Source organism: Bombus huntii, chromosome 18, assembly GCF_024542735.1.
Source record: "Bombus huntii isolate Logan2020A chromosome 18, iyBomHunt1.1, whole genome shotgun sequence".
Lineage (NCBI taxonomy): Eukaryota > Metazoa > Arthropoda > Insecta > Hymenoptera > Apidae > Bombus > Bombus huntii.
The window spans coordinates 773,341-798,413 of record NC_066255.1 but is presented as its reverse complement, the minus strand read 5'-3'; the positions used below and the strand labels follow the sequence as shown (position 1 = coordinate 798,413).

The 25,073-nt window shown below is 37.6% G+C and overlaps 1 protein-coding gene, 1 non-coding gene and 1 pseudogene across 2 annotated transcripts in view; all 3 read right to left on the bottom strand.

The window, feature by feature from the left end:
• Positions 1-25,073, bottom strand: part of LOC126875445 (golgin subfamily A member 6-like protein 6) — a 224,919-nt gene that overhangs the window by 156,311 nt on the left and 43,535 nt on the right. The window lies entirely within an intron of this gene.
• On the bottom strand, positions 2,858-2,972 carry LOC126875632 (U6atac minor spliceosomal RNA; annotated as a pseudogene).
• Positions 13,190-13,296, bottom strand: LOC126875640 (U6atac minor spliceosomal RNA). Its single transcript, XR_007693604.1, has one exon. It is a non-coding gene; the product is annotated as a U6atac minor spliceosomal RNA (small nuclear RNA).

The following is a 25,073-nucleotide window of genomic DNA, read 5'->3' as shown; positions in this document are numbered from 1 at the left end:
TATGACAGTTGTAACCCAAATTTACAAAGTTATAGTTTAAACATTAGTATCTTACAATTATTTTAAATTGTTTTGATCAGAAATAATCATTACAATTACTCAAATTTCTTTGGTTAGAAATTCCGTCACCGATAATGATTATCAATAACTAAAAATAGTTCATTACAGTAATGGTTATCGATAACCAAAAACAATATTTATCGTTGATAATAGTTATCGGTAACCGTAGAAATGTTCATCTGTAATGATTTTTCGTAAACAGAACACTCGAAAATTAATATTTTGTAATCACTTAATTTTTTCAAAACATCTTTTATAATTTAGTAGGTTTTTTTATTGCCAAGGAGATTTAACTTTTTTTTTAAATAACTCCTCTCGTAGGAATTTTGGGAATAATTGTTATTTTTGCTCACTAGTCGAAATATTTCAAGCTCTTCATACTTTTAACCTTTTAAACAAAGTCAGAAAATCCTATGCAGCTTGTAGGGATCTAGAAACAGCCTGATTTATTTATTCTAATTGTTTTTAGGTGTCTTTACCAATTTATAATGTTCCATTACAAAGTATCGTAAATTAGATAGCCCTACCTTTAAATATAAATAGGACATTTTATTGTAAAACCACGTATATATCTTGTTACGAAACTATCAATTTCTTAACAAATTTTTCTAGCTTTCACTTCTATTCTTTGTTTTCTCCTTACTATGTTTGCGTTTACGTATATTTAAAAACACTAATTAAATACATCTTCAGAATTTTGGATCTTCATAGCCGAAATAATGGTATAGGAACACTAAATTCACACTTGGAATTAATATTAGAATAGTTATATATGTATTTGATAAACGATTCCAAAGATATTAATCGATACACACTTGCACGCTTCTCAGCACTTTCTTCCATACCAGACTGTTAACTCAACAGTTTACATTCCTTTGTTTTCGAGACTCCGTGCTCACACAATCTTCCACACACTGATATTCACATACATGCATCGCTACTACGACGTAGCTAACCTAGTCTAGCATATAAAATTATACATATCTCAATAATATGATTTCAAGTCGTTTCTTGATAAAAATTCCCTATCTCGCTCCTTTTATAAAATTAAAACGTTCTATCTGAAGCATTTAACTAATTAATACATTATTATCTATTTATTTATTATTTATTTTTCATTATCTATTGCTATTATCTATGTATTATCTATCTGTATACTTAGTTATAATTGTAGGTATAAGCTGTTACGAAAAGCTGACTTAATTAAATCGAATAAAGAACAGCAAGAATCACAGGAAGAAAATGTAAAACCTCAGTTTTTTCAGTCTCGAAGTGCCAGATAGAATGCTAAGTAACGATAGAACCGACAGTATAAGTATCAGATGGTAGCGTCTGATGTATGGCCCACATCCATTTGCATAACTGAAACATGCTTCCGTTTTCGAATAAGGGTCATTGCACATCAAATTGATCATTTTTTGACTTCAAAGTTAGGAGTTTTTTTCTGTGAAGTATCATATAATTTACGTGAATTGCTCATTTCATGAAAATGGAATTCAGAAACTATTTTTGTAATCGAGTTGCTCCTTTGAAGGTTTAATGTGTAAGATTTAACATATCTAAATGACATTTCGTTCGCAATAAAGAATCAATACTTTCTGATGTTGGAAATTATAAACACATGTCTGTTAATTCTGAAAATTTTACTTCCAACTGATTTTCAAAAATTTTCAAATATTGAATCCGCCTTAAACGTATGTAAGTACCTGTTTGACAATCGTCTAAAGATGGAATTTCCATAGCGCCTTACGCGGCTGCGTCTAAAATCCGCAGTCTGAGTCTTAAATCCGAATTGTATGGACAACATCGATCGCCTGTCTGCACCACTCTCATAGCAACAACAGCTGATACACGCGTCCGACGCTTGTGTTGATACACATAACACAGACGACTATGCTAATGTCATTGACAGCAATGCTGCTATTTTCCGACAAACGAGTTTTAAGTGTTGCGTCGGGTGTTTAGATACTACGTAACTTTGTAACGATTTCGATGAACAACTGTATAATGTGTACCTTTTTTAGCGTTTATTCACAAAACAGTTTTAATATAATAATAACTACGTAATATTATAATATAATAATAATAATAACATAATGGTGTGATATTGACTGAAATGCCGCAGATCAATAAAATATTAGTTATAATGAATCCAAACCAATGCCTTTAAAATTACAGTACTCACAGATTATTAGAAAAGATAGAACAGATTAAAGAAAATTATGCTGATGAAATAAAATAAATAAAGGAAATAAAGAAACATCAAATGAAATAAAAGAATATAAAGTAATATATGATCATATAAATAAAGTAAAACAAAATAATTAACGGACCAATTTACAAATAGAAACTTTTTACAAGCATATCAGTAACATTATGTCTAATTAAATTATAAACAGTTTACGATATTATCGCTACTCGTGTAACACTTTTAATTTCATCATTCAAAGGAATACGTTTACTGAAGTTGATTCAGAATGTCAGTAGGCGCCACCTTCTAACCACCGGTATGTATCCAAGTTTTGCCTATGATTATATTGTTCAAGTCTGGAATTTGGTAATTAATAGTGTAAATTTACTCGGTAATACTGTGTTGTATATCAAATTTTTTTATCTTTCTTATTTCGTTTTTGATTACACGATGTCAATGGATCAAACATCTAAATTCGCGTCTAATATATTGTTCGAAATGCAATGCTCGAAAGGATGTAGCTGTAAAGATCATTTGCCACATGAAAAGGTTAACAGATAACCTGCGTTATCCGGAAGGATAGCGGAAGCCTTTCGCGGTCCCCCCAAAAAGATCTGATAAGTCCCGCCGGAAGGCGACAGTGCCTTTATATATGTGTATTTATATATGTGTTCTATCCTTGTCTATGGGAGTGTTAAACGTATCTCCTTCCGTATTACAAAAAAAAATTTTTTTTTTTACGTGGAGGAAATCTTCATAGACACCTTACCACCCGTGGGGACGGGCAGAAGGTAGTGCCGGATTTTTACCGGCTAAAACCTCCACGAACGGGACATTGGTACCAGCGCGAGTTGATCGTCGGACCCCTGTGTGCTGAACACCAAGCATCATTAACCAAGTATTCCCAGAAAGTATACCGAGAACACACGCAAGGGAGGGGCTGACTGCTTGCCTGTATTATATTACTTTTAAGAGAAATTTTGGTTTTTCCGTCCCCTTTTTGAAGATGTCCTTTATACCGAGGATTCGAACTCGCCACGCGTCGTCTTCAGATCTGGGCTTTAACGAGCGTAGCTGGCTGCCCCGCCGGCTTTCTAGCTGATTGGAAAGCATTTGATTCTCAATGTGGCAATGTATATCAGAAAGTATTCTAATTAACCTTTTGAAGGAGATGTATATTTTTCATAGCCCCCTCAAAATACAAGGAGCGAACGTAAATAATTCCCTCAATTAAAAGTATTATTATTAAATCTATTATAAAGCTCTTAATATATTTTTGAGCTATTATATTTCTTGTAGTAAGAGTAGTGTTGAAAGGCAAGGAGAGGATCCTGAGTGCCCTGAAAGTTCGTCAAGAAGTTTATTTAAATAATTATTATAGCACGTTAAAGTCTATTTTTTCTTTTTAAAAAACACATTTTTGTAAACCCGCCAAAATTTTTAATTTCACACTATTTTCTGCCTCCTTGTTAATTCTGCACTCTGCTACAAGTAGTATACCAATAACTAATTTTTTCTACGTTAGTTTTACTCATATTGTTAAGAATGATAATAAAGCACGACTTGATCTTGTCTAATCTTTTTTTCTCTCTTTCTTTCTACAAATTTAATTTTTTTCCATCCAACTGGCGTCTACTGATTTTCAATTACAATTCAGATATCTATATACCCTTCTCACAGCGGTCAAATGTATTGCTTTTGAGTTCCGATTATATTGTGACAGTTTACTTGGCGTGTAAACAATATCATTTTGTCATTAGATGGTATTGACATAATCCGCAATCATTTAGTTGCCAATGCAGTAAATCTACTACCACTAATCAGTGGTCTCAGTAACCGTTGGTATTCGGTCTTCTTTTTTCTCTTTACGTGACACCGGCTTCGGCGAACCTCATATGCATCTAAATCTTGCTTTAAATGCATTTAAATTTTCTTACTGGCTATTTTACTGGATATTCCTTGAAATTTTTTCTTTGTATGATATTTCCTATAATTATATCACATCATATCACATTATATCACAATCTCCAGGTATTTTTCCGCACTTTCATTTGCCCATTCCCTTTTCTCCTTCTCTTCTTCTTTCTTTCCCTCATTTTTTTATGAGTCTGGCCCCCCTATTTCTATTTCTGACGGCACGTGGTCCGACTCTGTTCTTTTTCCTACTTTCATGTCGATTATTTCTTTTGTCGCCTCCTGATTGCCAATCACGTAATCTATTATTGAGTTTCCTCTCTCCCCGATATATGTCCACTCCTCCCCTTCTTAATCTCTTCCATTGATTATCATCCAGCCTCTCTCTTCCAGGTACTTCAACAGAGTTCTTCCTTCCATGTTTATCGTCATGTCTTTTGATCGCCTGTTTTCTTCTTTTCCTAGATCCTCGTTTATCGGCACTCCCTCTTCTCCTTCTTCCTGCCTTCCAATCAACGCAGATGATCATCACTTCCTCCTCTCTTCCGTCTACTCTTTCCTCTATTTCTTTCCATGTCCCTTTTGGGTCTTGATTATAAACCAGCATTACCCTATACGTCTTATCATTGTGTACTACTTTTCTTTCCATTATATTATCACTTATTTCTTTGTAATCTATTTCTCTCAGTTCTTTATTTATACCCGTTATTATTCCCCCTTTGCTCTTCCTTTTTTCCTTACTCTCATTGCTGCCGTGCATTTCCAGTCGAATTCTTTGGGTAGTCCATATTTCAGTTTTTCCCAATTGTCTTCCTCTATCTATGTTTTGCTTGAGCTTGACCACGTCGAATTTCTTCAAATATTCCCACACCTCCTTGACCTTACTTATTAGCCCTGCCACATTCCAGAAGCACATTTTCATCCCCTTTGTAGCCCCCCTCCTCTTTCCCCTTTTTTCACTTTTCATCCCCTCTATTTCTTTCTTCCTCTAGCCTCTCTTCATTTTCGTACCACTTGTACCATCTGTTTTCTATTTTTAGTTCCTTATATTCCATCCTCACATCTTCGCCCTTTTCCCTTCTTAATCTAGTTATCCTTCTTATTTGTTGCTGTAGCTCAATTTCTTTTCTTGTCAGATCGTCATCTATATATACCCCCTTTTCCAATTTGCTTTGTTCCTTCATTATCCTCATTTTTTCCTTCATTGATTTCATCGTCGCCACTATTATTGTGTCTTTGTCCCTCACCCTTATCATAGGGCAACCACTATACCTGAAACAACCAACAGACAAACAAAAACAGTTCCACTAGACATCCGCGAAAAAATTAGAGAAAAAATAAAAGCGAAAGCAAAATGGCAAAAACACAGAACAATAGAAAACAAAAAACACCTAAACAAACTCGCAAAAGAAATAAAAAACAAAATAAAAGAGCACAACAACAACGAGTTCACAAAGTTCATCGAGTCACTATCTGCTCACGAGAACTACAACTACTCCCTATGGAAAGCCACAAAAAGAAAAAGATAAAGAAGACAATAAAAATGGTACCAGCAATCAGAAGAGCAGATAACACATGGGCAAGAAGCAACGAAGAGGAAGCTGAAGAATTTTCCAACTACCTATGCAACACATTCACCCCAGATAACATCAACGACAGCAACCACAATAGTCATACGGACGAGGGTGCGCTAACTACTAGTATACCAACTGACAATCACTACACCATACCCAAAGCAACAGCACAAGAAATCGGAAACATAATTGAGAAAACAAAAAATAATAAAGCACCAGGAATCGACCTAATTAACGGCAAAGTCTTGAAGAACCTTCCGCCAAAAGCGATAAGACAAATCACAATAATAGTTGACGCAATACTAAGAATACAATACTTTCCAAAAACTTGGAAACTGGCATAAATCATAATGATACCCAAACCAGGCAAGGCCCCACACGAAACCAAATCCTACCGACCAATCTCTAGTCGTCTCTACCGTCGTGAACATAGTGTGCTCATTACACGCTCTATTTGTCCATTGGCCCTACTAGCTCCGGTTGCTATCAGGTGGAGTTTTATGTTTCTGTTTTTACAAAAGCTTTGAAACTCCTTGCCTGTGAAGCATCTTTCCTGGTCCGATATTACCCGGCAGGGACTGCCGAATAAGAATATAGCCGACTTAAGTGCTTCGATGGTGTTACTGGAGTCTATTTTGCGGGTGTGACGTAGGTATACGAATTTGGTGAAGGCGTCGACCAACACAACGACGTACTCCTTCGAGTCACTCTTCCCGCTCAATTTGCCCGTGACATCTACGTGCACCGTGTGCCAAGGTATGCTAGTCTTGGGTATGTGGTGCAGTTCCGCTTGTATCTTGCCTGAACTGGCCTTCGAAACTCGACAGGCATGGCAGTTCTCGACGAATTTGCGAACATATTTCGCCATTCCCTCGAACCAGTAATGCTCGTACAGTTTCTCCAGCGTTTTATCCCACCCCAAGTGCATAATTGACTGGTGCACATGGTTAATCACTGACCATCTGAAGCTTCTCGAGACAATGGGCAAGCAGAGAGTTTTGCCCCTCCTTTGTATTTTGCGGTACAGGGTGCCGGACCGTAATTCGTAGGTGTTCGAGACGTCTTCCGCGAGCTCTTCGTTCTGTAGTTTGCCGACGATTTCCGAGATTTAGGGGTCGCGACGTTGTTCCGCTAGTAGCCAGTCGTCGGAGATCTCGGCCATATTAATCTCTTTCGCCGGACGGAAATGACCTTTTGTCTTATCTTTTCATGCCTATCCGTCCAAGCGATGTACTTGCTACTAGAAGTGAGTGCATACAGGGGTTTCATCACTTGTGAAAATTTGGGGATGAACGTCCGGAAGTAGGAGGCCAGGCCTATGAACTGCCGGAGCTGTGTGACGGTCAACGGAGCTGGTAGAGAATTCAAAGCTTGTATCTTTCCCGGGTTTGGATGAACTTCTCCGTTACGACCCACGTACCCCAGATAAAGTGCCGACGTCTTCAGGAAGGAACATTTCGCGAAATTGAAAGAAAATCCGGCGTCCACGAGGGTGTTTAGTACGATGTGCAACCTTTCTAACGCCTGGTCGATTGAGTGGGCAATTATTAGAACGTCGTCCAGATAAACAACGGCGTACGAGTGCGCGAGGTCGCCTAAGGCCTTGAGGATGGCCCTCTGGAAGACGGCAGGGGCATTTTTCAGTCCGAACGGCATCGTTAGGTATTCGTATTGGCCGTCGGGGGTGACGAACGCGGTATACTCTGTCGAGTCGGGGTGACTGGGAATTTGGTGAAACCCGCTGGCCATGTCCAGGGTGATAAAGTATCTCGCGTTTTGTAGTCTCGCGATTTGGTCCGCGATAAGGGGTAAGGGATACCGATCCGCGACCGTGTTTTTGTTCAGCTCTCGGAAGTCTACACACAATCTATCCGTGCCGTCCTTCTTCTTCACGAGTACCATGAGGCTCGCGAACGGCGAATTGCTAGGCCTTACTATTTTGGCTCTAATTAATTCGTCTATCCTTTCGCGTACTATCCTGCGCTCTTGCTCGCTATGTCGGTAGGGGCTTCGTTGCACGGTGACGTTGGGATCGATTAGCCGTATCTCTAGCTGACCCGTACTTACGCGAGTACGCGGGAAGCCCGTAATGAATGATTCTTTGAAACTCTCGAGGATGGAAATCAATCGAGCCTTATCGTTACCGATCACGTCGGTGTCGACCTCGTTAATATCGACCGCGACCTCCGAGACTTTACTACAAACGTTAATCACCTTGCTCCTGTAAATATCAACGCTGTCTCGTGTAATGTTTACGTCAAAACCCTGGCTTAAAATTTCACGACCAATCATGATATCGTACTTTAAGTTGCTGTCCGCAAGAACGTGAAAAGTTATGTCCAATGTAAGACCGTTGATACACACGGTGGACAGAATCTGAGACGTACTTTCCGTGCACGTATTTCTTATTTCTCGCAGTACTACTACGTGAGTCGTTCTTCTGCCGGAAAATTTCGAGGCTGCGGACTCTTTAATTAACGAACATTCGGCTCCAGAATCGAAGTAGAATGGAAACGACTCACCCTGCTGGCTTAGTCTATCCGTCGGGGCTTCCACCACGCAGGCATCAACCCGGCGCTCACCCTCGGGGCGATGTTTTCCTTCTCGCCGCGATGGACAGCGAGACGCGATGTGTCCCTGCTTGTGGCAGTGAAAGCACAACGCTTTTGGTGGTGCAGCCGGTCGGCTTTCCTCCGGGCGTCGGGGGTCCTTCTTCGGTTCCCACTTCGCCCTCTTGCAGCATTCGGATGTCGGATGTCCGTAAATACCGCAGTGGCCGCACCTGGTCCGGGGGGCGGGTGACCTGCCTCGTTTGTTTCCGGAGCTCGCTGATGACCTCCACGGCGGGGGCGTTGGCCACTCCGCGTATAGGAAGGGCTTCATTTCTCTTTGGAATTGTTTCACCGACGTGATGTCACTCGTGAGCGCTAGTCGTTTAAAACGTTCGTCGCGCAACGCCAGCAGATGGAGGGCGGTGGCGGCGAGTACCTCTTCCCTGGTTGAATTTCGGCACTTCGACCCCAGGAGGGTGATGATACGATTTCCGTACGCCCCTGGTGTTTCGCCGTCCCGCGGTAGTTCCTCGGCTACCTTGATTAGCGACGCGGCTGCTACTTCTTGGCCACCGAAGTGCGCGGCGAATTGTTCCTTAAAATCTGGCAAAGTGAGCTCGTCGCCGTTCAATATTTGCGTAAGCCAATATGCTGCCGGACCCTCTAGGGCACGGTTTAGGGCAGAATACAGTGCGCTGTTTTTCAGGGGGTGGTCCCTCATGAGCAGGCCGACGGCTGTGTACCAGGCGGCTGGATCTGCGTCAGCGGCTTCGGGGTTGAAGCGCGATAACGATACCCAGGTTGCCCGGTGTCCTTTCTTCTTCTTCTTCTTCTTCTTCTTCCCTAGCGACCGCCTTAGTGCGCGCACGATGCTCTTACGATCCCGCGCCGATAACGTGTGTTCGGATCCCACTTCTGATGTCGAGTCTGAATCCGAATCCGAGCTCGAGTCACACTCCGAGTCCGAGCTCGAGGCGCCCTCCGGGGGAGGGCTCGCGGGAGGTAGCGGTTCCGCGTTGGAGTTTTCCATCGTCCTGAAGTTCCAGAGGGGCCCCGGCGTCCTCTCGTCTCCGACAAATATATAAAATGGTCATAAAACCAATCTGGACGTACGGAATAGCACTATGGGGAACAGCAGCAATGAGACATATAACCAAAATAGAGGCAATGCAATCTAAAATACTCAGAACAATAGTAAATTCGCCATGGTACGTTAGAAACGAGGACATTCGGAAAAATCTGGGAATACCAACGGTCAAGGAGGAGATTAACAGAAGTGCAAGAAGGTACAGAGAAAGAATAGCAACGCACCTAAACCGGCTGGCAGCGGAAACGATCGACACATCAAGCATAAGAAGAAGATTAAAAAGGAAACACCTAACAGACCTCACAAGGACATAACCTAACAAACACGATGATGGTACCCCGCTGGGTGTAGCCACATACATGTTATATTAGTATACCGCTATAATATTTTACCAAATGTCCTACTGGACAAATTGGAAAATTTAAATAAATAAATAATAAAACCCTTATCATACGTGTTCTTTCTATTTTTGCCCCTACTTTCATTTTTTCTCTTATGAACTCCTTTACTGTCTCTGCATTGCTTCCTTCGTTCCAGTCTACTCCTTCGATTACTATGTTCCTTCTTCTTTTCTCTCTCGCTCTCTGCCCTGTCCTTCTCCTCCCCGATTCTTCTGACTCTGCCCAATAGTCCTTTCTTTTCCCTTTCCCACTCTTCTTTCTCTCTCTCTCTCTCTCTCTCTCCCTTCTTTCTCTTTCCGCATTTCCCTCTTCATCGCCGCCACTTGCTTTTCGAATATACCTTTTATTTCCTTTATCATTGTCTCGAATCCTCTTTCCATTTTCTCCATTTTTTCCATCATTAACTCCCCCCTTTCTCCCTGGTTGGTGTCTCTTTTTCTCACAAGCTGTATTTATCCAATGTAGTTTTGAAATCAGCCTTATCATCCGCTTTACCCGTGTTCCATGGTTTTCCACTGTTTATCGCCATCTGTCGTTTCCCCATCTTACTTCTTTTGCCGGGTTTCCGACTTCCTAACCTCTTCTCTTCTAGTTTTTCTTATTTGTATCTCTCTCTCGTTACTGTCTTCTTTTCGCTTTTCTTTCACTTTCTCCTCGTCTGCTCACCCTTTATTTTAACTTCTTCGTGTCACTTTGTGTTTCCTTCTCCTTTTTCCCTTCACACTTCACTTTTTCCACAGAGCTCACCATTCGCGTGTTACCCTCGCCCCGAACCAAACCGGGAGTCCATCATCTGTAATGATTTTTCGTAAACAGAACACTCGAAAATTAATATTTTGTAATCACTTAATTTTTTCAAAACATCTTTTATAATTTAGTAGGTTTTTTTATTGCCAAGGAGATTTAACTTTTTTTTTAAATAACTCCTCTCGTAGGAATTTTGGGAATAATTGTTATTTTTGCTCACTAGTCGAAATATTTCAAGCTCTTCATACTTTTAACCTTTTAAACAAAGTCAGAAAATCCTATGCAGCTTGTAGGGATCTAGAAACAGCCTGATTTATTTATTCTAATTGTTTTTAGGTGTCTTTACCAATTTATAATGTTCCATTACAAAGTATCGTAAATTAGATAGCCCTACCTTTAAATATAAATAGGACATTTTATTGTAAAACCACGTATATATCTTGTTACGAAACTATCAATTTCTTAACAAATTTTTCTAGCTTTCACTTCTATTCTTTGTTTTCTCCTTACTATGTTTGCGTTTACGTATATTTAAAAACACTAATTAAATACATCTTCAGAATTTTGGATCTTCATAGCCGAAATAATGGTATAGGAACACTAAATTCACATTTGGAATTAATATTAGAATAGTTATATATGTATTTGATAAACGATTCCAAAGATATTAATCGATACACACTTGCACGCTTCTCAGCACTTTCTTCCATACCAGACTGTTAACTCAACAGTTTACATTCCTTTGTTTTCGAGACTCCGTGCTCACACAATCTTCCACACACTGATATTCACATACATGCATCGCTACTACGACGTAGCTAACCTAGTCTAGCATATAAAATTATACATATCTCAATAATATGATTTCAAGTCGTTTCTTGATAAAAATTCCCTATCTCGCTCCTTTTATAAAATTAAAACGTTCTATCTGAAGCATTTAACTAATTAATACATTATTATCTATTTATTTATTATTTATTTTTCATTATCTATTGCTATTATCTATGTATTATCTATCTGTATACTTAGTTATAATTGTAGGTATAAGCTGTTACGAAAAGCTGACTTAATTAAATCGAATAAAGAACAGCAAGAATCACAGGAAGAAAATGTAAAACCTCAGTTTTTTCAGTCTCGAAGTGCCAGATAGAATGCTAAGTAACGATAGAACCGACAGTATAAGTATCAGATGGTAGCGTCTGATGTATGGCCCACATCCATTTGCATAACTGAAACATGCTTCCGTTTTCGAATAAGGGTCATTGCGCATCAAATTGATCATTTTTTGACTTCAAAGTTAGGAATTTTTTTCAGTGGCATATCATATAATTTACGTGAATTGCTCATTTCATGAAAATGGAATTCAGAAACTATTTTTGTAATCGAGTTGCTCCTTTGAAGGTTTAATGTGTAAGATTTAACATATCTAAATGACATTTCGTTCGCAATAAAGAATCAATACTTTCTGATGTTGGAAATTATAAACACATGTCTGTTAATTCTGAAAATTTTACTTCCAACTGATTTTCAAAAATTTTCAAATATTGAATCCGCCTTAAACGTATGTAAGTACCTGTTTGACAATCGTCTAAAGATGGAATTTCCATAGCGCCTTACGCGGCTGCGTCTAAAATCCGCAGTCTGAGTCTTAAATCCGAATTGTATGGACAACATCGATCGCCTGTCTGCACCACTCTCATAGCAACAACAGCTGATACACGCGTCCGACGCTTGTGTTGATACACATAACACAGACGACTATGCTAATGTCATTGACAGCAATGCTGCTATTTTCCGACAAACGAGTTTTAAGTGTTGCGTTGTGTGTTTAGATACTACGAGACTTTGTAATGATTTCAATAAACAACTGCATAATGTGAACCTTTTTTAGCGTTTATTCACAAAACAGTTTTAATATAATAATAACTACGTAATATTATAATATAATAATAATAATAACATAATGGTGCGATATTGACTGAAATGCCGCAGATCAATAAAATATTAGTTATAATGAATCCAAACCAATGCCTTTAAAATTACAGTACTCACAGATTATTAGAAAAGATAGAACAGATTAAAGAAAATTATGCTGGTGAAATAAAATAAATAAAGGAGATAAAGAAACATCAAATGAAATAAAAGAATATAAAGTAATATATGATCATATAAATGAAGTAAAACAAAATAATTAACGGACCAATTTACAAATAGAAACTTTTTACAAGCATATAAGTAACATTATGTCTAATTAAATTATAAACAGTTTACGATATTATCGCTACTCGTGTAACACTTTTAATTTCATCATTCAAAGGTATACGTTTACTGAAGTTGATTCAGAATGTCAGTAGGCGCCACCTTCTAACCACCGGTATGTATCCAAGTTTTGCCTATGATTATATTGTTCAAGTCTGGAATTTGGTAATTAATAGTGTAAATTTACTCGGTAATACTGTGTTGTATATCAAATTTTTTTATCTTTCTTATTTCGTTTTTGATTACACGATGTCAATGGATCAAACATCTAAATTCGCGTCTAATATATTGTTCGAAATCCAATGCTCAAAAGGAAAAATTATTAGCACCAAAAATTATTATGTGCCAATAATTATTTTTAACATAAAAATATTAGCATAGAGGAATCCCTCCGCGATCCTTCCAAAAAGATCTGGTAAGTGTTGGCGAAAGGCGACAGTGCCTTGCCATTTATATGTGTGTTCCACCCTTGTATACGGGAGTGTTAAACGTTTCTCCTTTCATACTATAAAAAAATTTTTTTTTTACGTGGAGGAAATCTTCATAGACACCTTACTACCCTAAGTGTAGGTGGGCAAAAGGTAGTGCCGGATTCTTACCGGCTAAAACCTCCACGGGCGGGACACGATGGTAGGTGTTGCGAGGTGCTAGTGTGGTGGTAGTGTGTGCTTGACACCAAGCACGTTTAACCATGTACTCCCAGAAAGTACATCCATCCACGCCACACGCAAGGGCGGGGCTGGCCGCTTGCCTGTAGTATGTTTCTTTTAAAAGAAACTTTCTCATCCTGTGCTATTCGTGCCTCCATTATATGCCGAGGATTCGAACTCGCGACGCGTCGTCTTCAGTTCTGGGCCTTAACGAGCGTCGCTGGCTGTCCCGCCGAGCTTCTAGGTGATTGGAAAGTATTTGATTCTTAATGTGGCATTGTATATCATAGGAAGTATTCTAATTGGTCTCTTGAAAGAGATGTACATTTTTCATAGCCCTCTCAAAATACAAGGGGTAAAGGTAAATAATTTCCTTAATTAAATCATTATTATTAAATTTATTATGAAGCTCTTAATAACATATTTTTGCTACTATTATAATTCTTGTAGTAACAGATGGCCGTTCTAAAAGAATTCCTGCCGCTTCTAATGCACTTATTTACAAGATGCCTAGCCTTGTGTTTTCCATCGCACTGGCAGAGATTTTATAACACATGGGATTAGCATAAGTTATAAATAGGTCTAATTGATAATTTGAAACAGATGATTTTAACCTCAAGATTTAGGTCCGATGCATACGATTGAATTTTCAACAAATGACCACAACGGCAATGAGTTGGAAGAACAAGAAAATACATATTATGTATCCTTCTTTTGCGAAACAGGAGAGCTTTATTTCTTTCTCTGCTCTTCCAAAGGCGCCGGAACGATGTCCTACGATAATATATGACTCATCTGCACCGAGCCTTAAGATACACGGATAAAAGAGGTTTTTATTGGCCAACATAGCCCTATATATCCGTTAGTGAAATTTTCACATGTTTGTTACAAGTTGTATGTGTATTAATACCGTCGACGGGTGTGTATATCGCAACTGGTACCACTATGCGATTTTCCCAGATAGACGATATAAATGTCCTCCATTTGATTCGGGTTTAAGAGTGCTTCAAACGTAGTTGCGTACGACCTTCGTCGTTGACCGACGGTTCCGTTGAAGAAATCCAACGTTAAATTGGGTGAGTGGCACCGGCCGACTTTTCCAACCATCTAGAACTTTTTATTACACTTTATTATACACTTAATAATCACAATTAAGATATACACTGAATAGATACGTATAAATTACACCTTACTCTAGTAACTTTATATAAATTAAGTAGGCGATTGGTTTAAGCGTAGAAACTCGGTAAAGAGATGTTGACTGTTTTAAAGATAGAGAATCTGTAAGTTTTAGTGAGGATGTTGTGGAAGTGGAAAGCTAGGTGTGGGTGTGTCTAAGACCACGAAATTTTTGTTTCATTTGGTAGACTATTTACAATCAATTCTCGCTGAGAATTTTAAGTAACTTCATTTGGTATGGTCCAATTGTTGAGGTTATTCGATGTGTAAACTCGTGGATAAATTGACAGGTAGAAAATATATTTAAATGGAATTATAAGTAAGAATACAATTTGAGCTGGTCCAGATCCGTAGGCTAGCTGTGTTACCCAATAACTGAAAAACCCCGAAGCCAACATCGCCCGTCTACTGTTTATGGTCTGCCTTCGTCACAGACTTTTGTCTACACGCTGTCGATGGCTTCAGATTTTTTCCTTTTTTTTCTTAGTTGTTCACATTCACTATTTGTCCGATTTGTACACTTGGTAGAATTTTTTGGCTGTTTGATTATCATGCGGGTGGCTACCCCCAGTGGGATACCATCTTCGTGTTTGTCAGGTTGTGTCCTTTGTGAGGTCTGCTGGGTGTTTCCTTTTCAGTCTTTTGTCTATGTTTGACGTGTTGATCGTTTCCACAGCTACCCGGTTTGGGTGTGTTCCTATTCTTTCTTTATATTTTCCTGCGTGTCTTCTAATTTCCTCTTTGACCGTTGGTATTCCCGGATCCTTCCGTATATCCTCGTTTCTAACTTACCATGGGGAGTTTACTATTGCTCTAAGAATTTTAGCTTGTACGGTCTCTATTTTGTTTATATGGCTCATTGCTGCTGTCCTCCATAGTGCTATTCCGTACGTCCAGATTGGTTTTATGATCGTTTTGTATATTTTTGATTTATTTTCTATACTTAGTTTGGATTTTCGACTTGTTAGCCAATGCATTTGTCTGCTTGCTGTTTGTATTTTGTCTGTCATTGATTTGATATGCTGTTTCCATGTGAGGTGTGTATCCATGTGGAATCCTAGGCATTTGACCTGCCTTGTTTGTATTATGTGTGTGCCGTTTAGTATAATGTTTGGTGGTTTCTGTTTTCGCAGTGTGTAATGTATTTGCATTTATCAGGGTTTGCTTTAATTTGTTTTGCTTGAAGCCACTTTTCTATTTTTGTGATATGTTCTTGTAGTAATGTAACTGCTGCTGCAAGGTTAGTGCGCCTGACTAGTACAGCTGTGTCATCCGCGAATGTCAGTATTTTGCTATTGTTAGTTGTTGGTATGTTGGCCGTGTATAATGTGTATAAAATTGGTCCTAGGACGCTTCCTTGCGGAACTCCTGCCTTGATTCCTTTAACTTCAGAGTATGTGTCTTTGATTTTTACTATGAAGGTTCTCCTGCTTAGGTATGATTTGATTAATTGGTATATCTGCTCCGGGAACTGTTTTCTGATTGATTGAAGTAGGCTATTGTGGTTTATTTTATCGAATGCTTTTTCGATGTCCATAAAGAGTGCCGTGCAATATTCTTTTGTTTCCAGCGCCTGTAACATTTCATTGACGAGTCTGTGCGTTTGTTCTATTGTGGAGTGTTTGTTTTTGAATCCGAATTGGTGATCCGGTATTAATTGATTCTTCTCTATTATAGGTTTTATGCGGACGTAAATTACTTTCTCTAGTATCTTAGAGAACACAGGAAGTAATGAGATTGGTTTGGGTAACATTATGATCTGTGGCAGTTTCCATAGTTTAGGAAAGTATTGAATTTGTTGAAGTGGTCTCCACTTCTAAGAAAACCATACATGTGGTCTTTTTAGTTTTCTCAAGCACTTAAGCCATCACCGATAAAAGTAATTAACAAAGACGAACAATACTACATAAATGAAACAACAAACATATCAAAACCAAGCCAACCATTAAACGAAGAACAGGAATGCTCAGCTACAAACGAAGTTGATATGGAAACAATACCAAACAACGAAGAAAATGATACCAATAACGAATTAACCCAACAGGATGATAGCTGGAAGGTGGCAAGTTAAAACAATAAACAAAAAATAACAGGAAATCTAGATACAGAAAAGCAGCGATGGTTTCAAGAATTACCATTAAAAAACTCCTACAGCTCACTAACGAAAGAAATAGACGACGATTCAACAACCAAAAACACAACTCAATCAACATACACTACAAAACTACCACCAATATTTGTCGAGGTCCAGTTAATAGACCCGCTTATTGATCAACTAAACAATATAGTTGGGAAGGAAAACTACACAATAAAACAAACAAAATTAGAACAAGTAAAAATTCAATCAAACACCCCAGCAAATTATAGGAAAGTGGTAAAAGAACTAAAAGAAAAATACGCTATATACCACACGTACCAGCTCTAAACGGAAAGGAGCTACAAAGTAGTCATAAGAGGATTACATCCAAAAACTAACAAAAAAATTAAGTGACGAATTAGCAAAAATTGGCCACCAAACAAGAGCAATAAACAATATGACAAGATACGATACGAAGCAACCATTACCATTATTCTTAATAGAACTGGAACCTAGAACCAACAACAAGGAAATCTACGAAATCAAAAGAATACTAAATACGATAGTAACAGTGGAACCAGCACGCCCCAAAAAAGATGTACTACAATGCATGCGGTGTCAACAATACGGTCACACTAAAAATTATTGTAACAGAAGCCCGGCATGTGTTAAATGTGCAAAAAATCACTTAACAATACACTGTTCATACATAGGGAAAATAAATGAAGTAAAATGCTACAACTGTAATGGAAACCACCCAGCCAGCTATAAAGGATGTGAAATCAGGAAACAATTACAACGTTAACTGTTTCCACCACTTCTCAATAGATCAATCAGTAACTACCAACCACAACAAATTATAACGGATAATGAAGCAACATTGAAAGCACAAAATGAACCAAAAGCTATAAACAGAAACATAGATCCCCAAGGAAACCGAAGCTACGCGGAAGTAGCCCAAAACATTAGACAAGCAACGCCCACAAACAATCAGATTCAAAGCAACAACACCGAAGACGATACAGAAATCAAAGAAATGCTCAAACAATCCATTAAAGGTACGGAGATATTAAGAAAAATGGTAAGTGAGCTAAACAGAATACTAAGGCAACAAGTACAACAAACAACAGTCATGTTACAACTACTCACAAACTTGCTAAGTAAACAATAAAAATGTACATGCTCAAAATAGCAGCCTGGGACTCTAACGGACTACAACAAAGGGCCCTAGAAACTAAAACATTCCTGTATAACAATAATATCGACATACTACTCGTATCGGAAACACACTTCGCTACAAAAAGTTACATAAAAATACCGTACTACACAATATATGATACCAAGCATCCCTCAGGAAAAGCACACGGAGGGACCGCAGTAATAATAAGAAACGACATTGAACATCACTTACGCAGCCAAGCTAGTAAGGAATATACACAAGCAATCACCGTTACTGTACAAACTAGCAGCAACCATTTACAGTTGTCAGCAGTATATGTACCACCGCGACACAAAATTACATCACAAATGTGGGAAGAGTACTTTCGACACTTAGGTGACGAGTACATCGCAGCGGGAGACTAAAACTCAAAGCACACACTATGGGGATAAAGAATCACCACACCTCGAGGCAGAACCTTGGGAAAATACATTAGAAATAATAACCTCGATATATTATCCACAGGAAGACCGACATACTGGCCGACAGACCTGAGCAAAATACCTGACCTACTAGATCTTGCAGTTACAAAGGGACTAAACGCAAATAAACTAAACATAGCACCCAGCCTCGAGCTTACCTCCGACCATACGCCCATAATAATTACATACAGAAACAAACCAATACCTTACAGCAACACAGAGACGCTATGCAATAAAACCACCAAATGGCAAACATTTAACGAAATAATTGAGAGCAAAATCAGCTGCAACATCCCACTGAAAACACCCAAACACATCGATCAAGCAGTAACAACATTCACAGAAACTATCCAAGAAGCAGCAAGGGCAACTATATCTGAAACAACCATAGACAAACAAAAACAGTTCCACTAGACATCCTCGAAAAAATTAGAGAAAAAAGAAAAGCGAAAGCAAAACGGCAAAAACACAGAACAAAAGAAAACAAAAAACACCTAAACAAACTCGCAAAAGAAATAAAAAACAAAATAATAGAGCACAACAACAACGAGTTCACAAAGTTCCTTCGAGTCACTATCTGCTCACGAGATCTACAACTACTCCCTATGGAAAGCCAAAAAAAAAAGATAAAGAAGACAATAAAAATGGTCTCAGCAATCAGAAGAGCAGATAACAAATGGGCAAGAAGCAACGAAGAGGAAGCTGAAGAATTTTCCAACCATCTATGCAACACATTTACCCCACATAATACCAACAACAGCAACCACAATAGTCATACGGACGAGGATGCGCTAACCATTAGTATACCAACTGACAATCACTACACCATACCCAAAGCAACAGCACAAGAAATCAGAAACATAATTGAGAAAACAAAAAATAATAAAGCACCGGGAATCGACCTAATTAACGGCAAAATCTTGAAAAACCTTCCGCCAAAAGCGATAAGACAAATCACGATAATAGTTAACGCAATACTAAGAATACAATACTTTCCACAAACTTGGAAACTGGCACAAATCATAATGTTACCCAAACCATGCAAGGACCCACACGATACCAAATCATACAGACCAATCTCATTACTTCCTGTGTTCTCTAAGATACTAGAGAAAGTAATTTACGTCCGCATAAAACCTATAATAGAGAAGAATCAATTAATACCGGATCACCAATTCGGATTCAAAAACAAACACTCCACAATAGAACAAACGCACAGACTCGTCAATGAAATGTTACAGGCGCTGGAAACAAAACAATATTGCACGGCACTCTTTATGGACATCGAAAAAGCATTCGATAAAATAAACCACAATAGCCTGCTTCAATCAATCAGAAAACAGTTCCCGAAGCAGATATACCAATTAATCAAATCATACCTAAGCAGGAGAACCTTCATAGTAAAAATCAAAGGCACATACTCTGAAGTTAAAGGAATCAAGGCAGGAGTTCCGCAAGGAAGCGTCCTAGGACCAATTTTATACACATTATACACGGCCAACATACCAACAACTAACAATAGCAAAATACTGACATTCGCGGATGACACAGCTGTACTAGTCAGGCGCACTAACCTTGCAGCAGCAGTTACATTACTACAAGAACATATCACAAAAATAGAAAAGTGGCTTCAAGCAAAACAAATTAAAGCAAACCCTGATAAATGCAAATACATTACACACTGCGAAAACAGAAACCACCAAACATTATACTAAACGGCACACACATAATACAAACAAGGCAGGTCAAATGCCTAGGATTCCACATGGATACACACCTCACATGGAAACAGCATATCAAATCAATGACAGACAAAATACAAACAGCAAGCAGACAAATGCATTGGCTAACAAGTCGAAAATCCAAACTAAGTATAGAAAATAAATCAAAAATATACAAAACGATCATAAAACCAATCTGGACGTACGGAATAGCACTATGGAGGACAGCAGCAATGAGCCATATAAACAAAATAGAGACCGTACAAGCTAAAATTCTTAGAGCAATAGTAAACTCCCCATGGTAAGTTAGAAACGAGGATATACGGAAGGATCCGGGAATACCAACGGTCAAAGAGGAAATTAGAAGACACGCAGGAAAATATAAAGAAAGAATAGGAACACACCCAAACCGGGTAGCTGTGGAAACGATCAACACGTCAAACATAGACAAAAGACTGAAAAGGAAACACCCAGCAGACCTCACAAAGGACACAACCTGACAAACACGAAGATGGTATCCCACTGGGGGTAGCCACCCGCATGATAATCAAACAGCCAAAAAATTCTACCAAGTGTACAAATCGGACAAATAGTGAATGTGAACAACTAAAAAAAAAAAAAAGAAAAAAACTGAAGCCATCGATAGCGTGTAGACAAAAGTCTGCGACGAAGACAGACCACAAACAGTAGACCGGCGATGTTGGCTTCGGGGTTTTTCAGTTATTGGGTAACACAGCTAGCCTACGGATCTGGACCAGCTCAAATTGTATTCTTACTTATAATTCCATTTAAATATATTTTCTACCTTTCAATTTATCCACGAGTTTCTCTGTTTACACGTCAAATAACCTCAACACGATTAATCGCTGTTAGAGCCAGCATAGCCCTTGCTGTGTCGAATCGTTTGACAGGAGCGAATGATTCCCCGTAACTTATTCCGATTTCTAGTTACGTCCTACTGCAAGTAATCGTGCTTTGTACTTTATATTTCTTTCCTGCGAATGTTTGTGACTGTACATCCATTTGCTTTCTATCGTTTCTATCTCTTTTTCGTGCTGCACTAATCTCCATATCGTGGGCTGTCTCATCGTGTTGAGACACGATCTCTGATTCTATCGCTGCCACATAGTTGTTTGGTAGTAATAACATTCGTTTACTCATTTCGCTTTTCTAATCTTTCGAAACGTCTTCTTCTCTTAAGCGCATTTCTCTTGCCATTAGCAACCTGTCATGCTTTTCTCGTGTGACTTTATTCAGCCATCCTAGTTTTTGTCCGCGTTTTATGTTTTCTTGAAACTCTTCTGCTTCTGGTTAGTATTCTCTGCTCCCTGTATTACCTTCGTTAATTTGGCTTTCCATATTGTTGAGGTTTTATCTCGGAATAGAGAGAGCAAACGTATGGATGAATGTATTGGGTTGGCAACCCAATATTATAGAATTTCTTTATTCAGAAATGTTAGAAATTAGGATTTCCAATGGTTTCTAACCTATGCAACAATTTATTGGTAGATGGATTTATTACAATGGATTAAACAGAAAATTGATGATTATTTATTTATCATAATGTAGTATTGTAAATAATTATGATTAGTTTATTAATGATAAATGAATTAAACAGATGTTAATTAAACAGAAAACAGTGGTTATTAAACATGAACTAATTGCAACAAACGTATAATAATTAAAACAACTAGATGTTTGATTAATTTAAAGATGTCTAATACAAAAATTGAAATATAATATAACGTAATAGTGAAATAATTAAGAAATATGATAAATATAGGCATGTATGTATGAGTAATATTTTGTATGTAAACTAATTTTTAAGAAATGAGCAGGCGCTATATCTTAATTTTTCAGTTTCGACAAAAAAGATAATTCTTTTAACAAATTTTATAGAAATTCAAATTCTATTGTATTCTGTTAACTTTCGAAATCATTTTAAAAACAATTACAAATGACATATGAGTTATATGAATGAAAGTAGTTACATCAGAATCATTATCCACGCTAAATCCTTATTTATTTATGATCAATTCAAATTTTTCTCATAGAAAAGAAATGACTCGTGAAAGTACTTAATGCAAAGAGGTTAATTAAGAATTTTCATGCTATTGACCATTCATTTGAGTACACGTTCGAACGTTCTTTGTGATAGGCTCTTCTTATCATTTTATTTACATCATTCTTAACAATATGAGTAAAACTAACGTAGAAAAAATTAGTTATTGGTATACTACTTGTAGCAGACTGCAGTAAAGTACATAGAATAATTCAATACAAAGTAAAGAATTATATATATTTACTAAAAGTTTCGCGTATTTTTATAAATTACAGTCCTCAACTATAGATAATTATCTGTAAATTCAAATTCCAGCCTAAAATAACATTTTTTTTCCAAACTGTCTCTTCTCCAAATCTTATTCGTAACACCATGTTACTTACAATAATTTTCCTAACTTATTCAAGCTATTGTCACGTAAAATAACAAAAAAATAAAAAAAGAAATTTAAGATGAAAAATAAAAAAAGGAAACTTTAGTTTTTTCTGACACCTGGTTTACAATTTACTTCCGAGCTCTAGGCGTGACTTTTCAAGATTGTCTCTTACGACTCGATTTCCGATCGGATTCGGTTATGTTTCTTTTGTTACCACTCTATTGTCACGTAATTTTTGGGGTTAGTTGATGAAAATAAAAAGTAGCCGAGTCGTAACACAACTATCGTCTTTATTTCACGGCACAGGTTTACATAGATTGGAGAGATGTTCACTGTTCGATAGTTTTATCTATTTCTCCCCAGGTGCTTCCGTCTCATTACGGAGGAAAGCTCGGCGTGGGTGCACCCTTTTTAATTAACAACGCGGATTCGCTGTTCGCACCTTCCGTTAGGAAATGTGAGGGTAACGATCCACGATGCCAATTGGTTATAAGTCATGAAGATAGGAGGAGAAAGCCTTCTTCCAGCGCGGCTAGTAGGTAATATTGTTTATGGGAAAAACCAGCTTTTTCGTTAGTCGAGTATTGGGTTTTTCCCATTAAGTAACTACCTGCTTTCCTGTAATTAGTAAGGACGTATAACAACCTAAGGGCTGTTTCAAGGGCCATCCATAAACAGATAGCAGAAATAATAAACTTAAAAAGTTTAGGCTTATGGTGGGTCCTTGGGGTAATTGAGGGTATGGACTGAAGACCTGCATACATCCTGCCTCTAATATGAAGCGACGTTACACTATATCCCCACTATCCTAGAGTTTGTTAGGCGTCCGCGACTGTTGCCACGCACGCCCTCCTCCCGAACATTCGACGGAAGCACTGTTGGGATATTGATGGTTCATTGGGCACTCCGCTTCGGCGATATACATTGTTGCCGAGTGTCAACACGTCTTTATCTCCAGTCTTGAACTGAGCTGGTCGTGACACTATCGTAACGTCGACAAATATCTCCAACCGACTCAAGAAACCCGAACCGCCTGGCACGCGACACCAACTCCCAAACAAAGCAATATGAATTCGGCACGTAGGTATAAGATAAACGAACATCTAGAAGGGCTGGGTTTTGATCGAGGCTTTAGTCTTTCGGTAAAAAGTTTCTTTTTATAAATTGGTTCGTTAATTATTTTGTTTTATTTTATTTATATTATCATATATTACTTTATTTCCTTTTATTTTATTTTGTTCTTTTTATTTCATTTATTTATTTTATTTCATCAACATAATTTTCGTATGCCCTAAGAAAGCATAAATTAATCAATGCAAATATTGTAATTATATATAAGAAATTATAATCTGTGAGCACTCTAATTTTAAAGCTATTGGATTGGATCATTATAACTAATATTTTATTGATCTCCGGCATTTCAGTCAATATCACACCACTATGTTATTATTATTATAATATTATGTTATTATATAGTTATTATTATATTAAAACTGTTTTGTGAATAACCGCTAAAAAAGGTACACATTATACAGTTGTTTATCGAAATCATTACAAAGTCACGTAGTATCTAAACACCCGACGCAACACTTAAAACTCGTTTGTCGGAAAGTAGCGGCATTGCTGTCAATGATATTAGTGTTAAGGAAATTCGAGGATTTGGAAATACAAATAATTGACTATATTTCACACACAATAGCTATACATCTATATTACACTCTGAAGAACGTCTTGCACGCACGCTTGTCGCCAACCGACTATCCTAGATTCTTCTAACATCTGGCAACCGTCTTTTGTCTCCACTAAGATCTGGACGCCCTCTGACCCTTACACACACACACTCTCATGTACAGTGTAAATGTATCACTTCCCTAACACACTGTTATCCTAGAAATCGGTGCTGTCCAATCGTCATTCGTATTCGAATCAAGATAGAGTGTACATCGTATACAAATTTACTGAACGTTATAAGTTTTGAATTTACCAAGCATTTCTTGGTAATGAGTACTAAGTGGAGAATTAAATTTGATTAGAAACATGATCTGCAAATTTTCTGTAAAAGGAGATTTAGCGAAGGTAAATATTTTATACATATAATTTTATAAAATGAAAAGATTCGTATACGTATTAGTTTTGTATAAATAATTTTAGCCTAAAAATTTGTTCTAGAATGAGTGGGGTAGTACAGTAATTGGAAAGGAAATTATTCTATATTTAAAAGTAAGTCGTAATATAAAATACAGTTTTCTTCTTTTATGTTTTTTGTATTTTCATTACGTTTTTGATTTTCATATACATAAGCGTCTTTCATTTAAAGAAGAATTTACATTCTCAATGACTTTTCATACAAATTTGAATAATAACTGCTATTTTTGATGTGTTATTTTAACCTTTGTCCTTGTTTGTATGGGCTACTCTATCGCTTATTTCCTTTTAATGTTTGCGCGCTGTACTAATTTTGTGTGAATAATTTAGAAATATATGCGGTCTTGCAAATGAAATGACTCGATGTAGAAAATTCTTAATTTTCATAAAATAGTTCTGAACTGCCATGATTGGGTGGAAACGAAGAATCTCTGAAA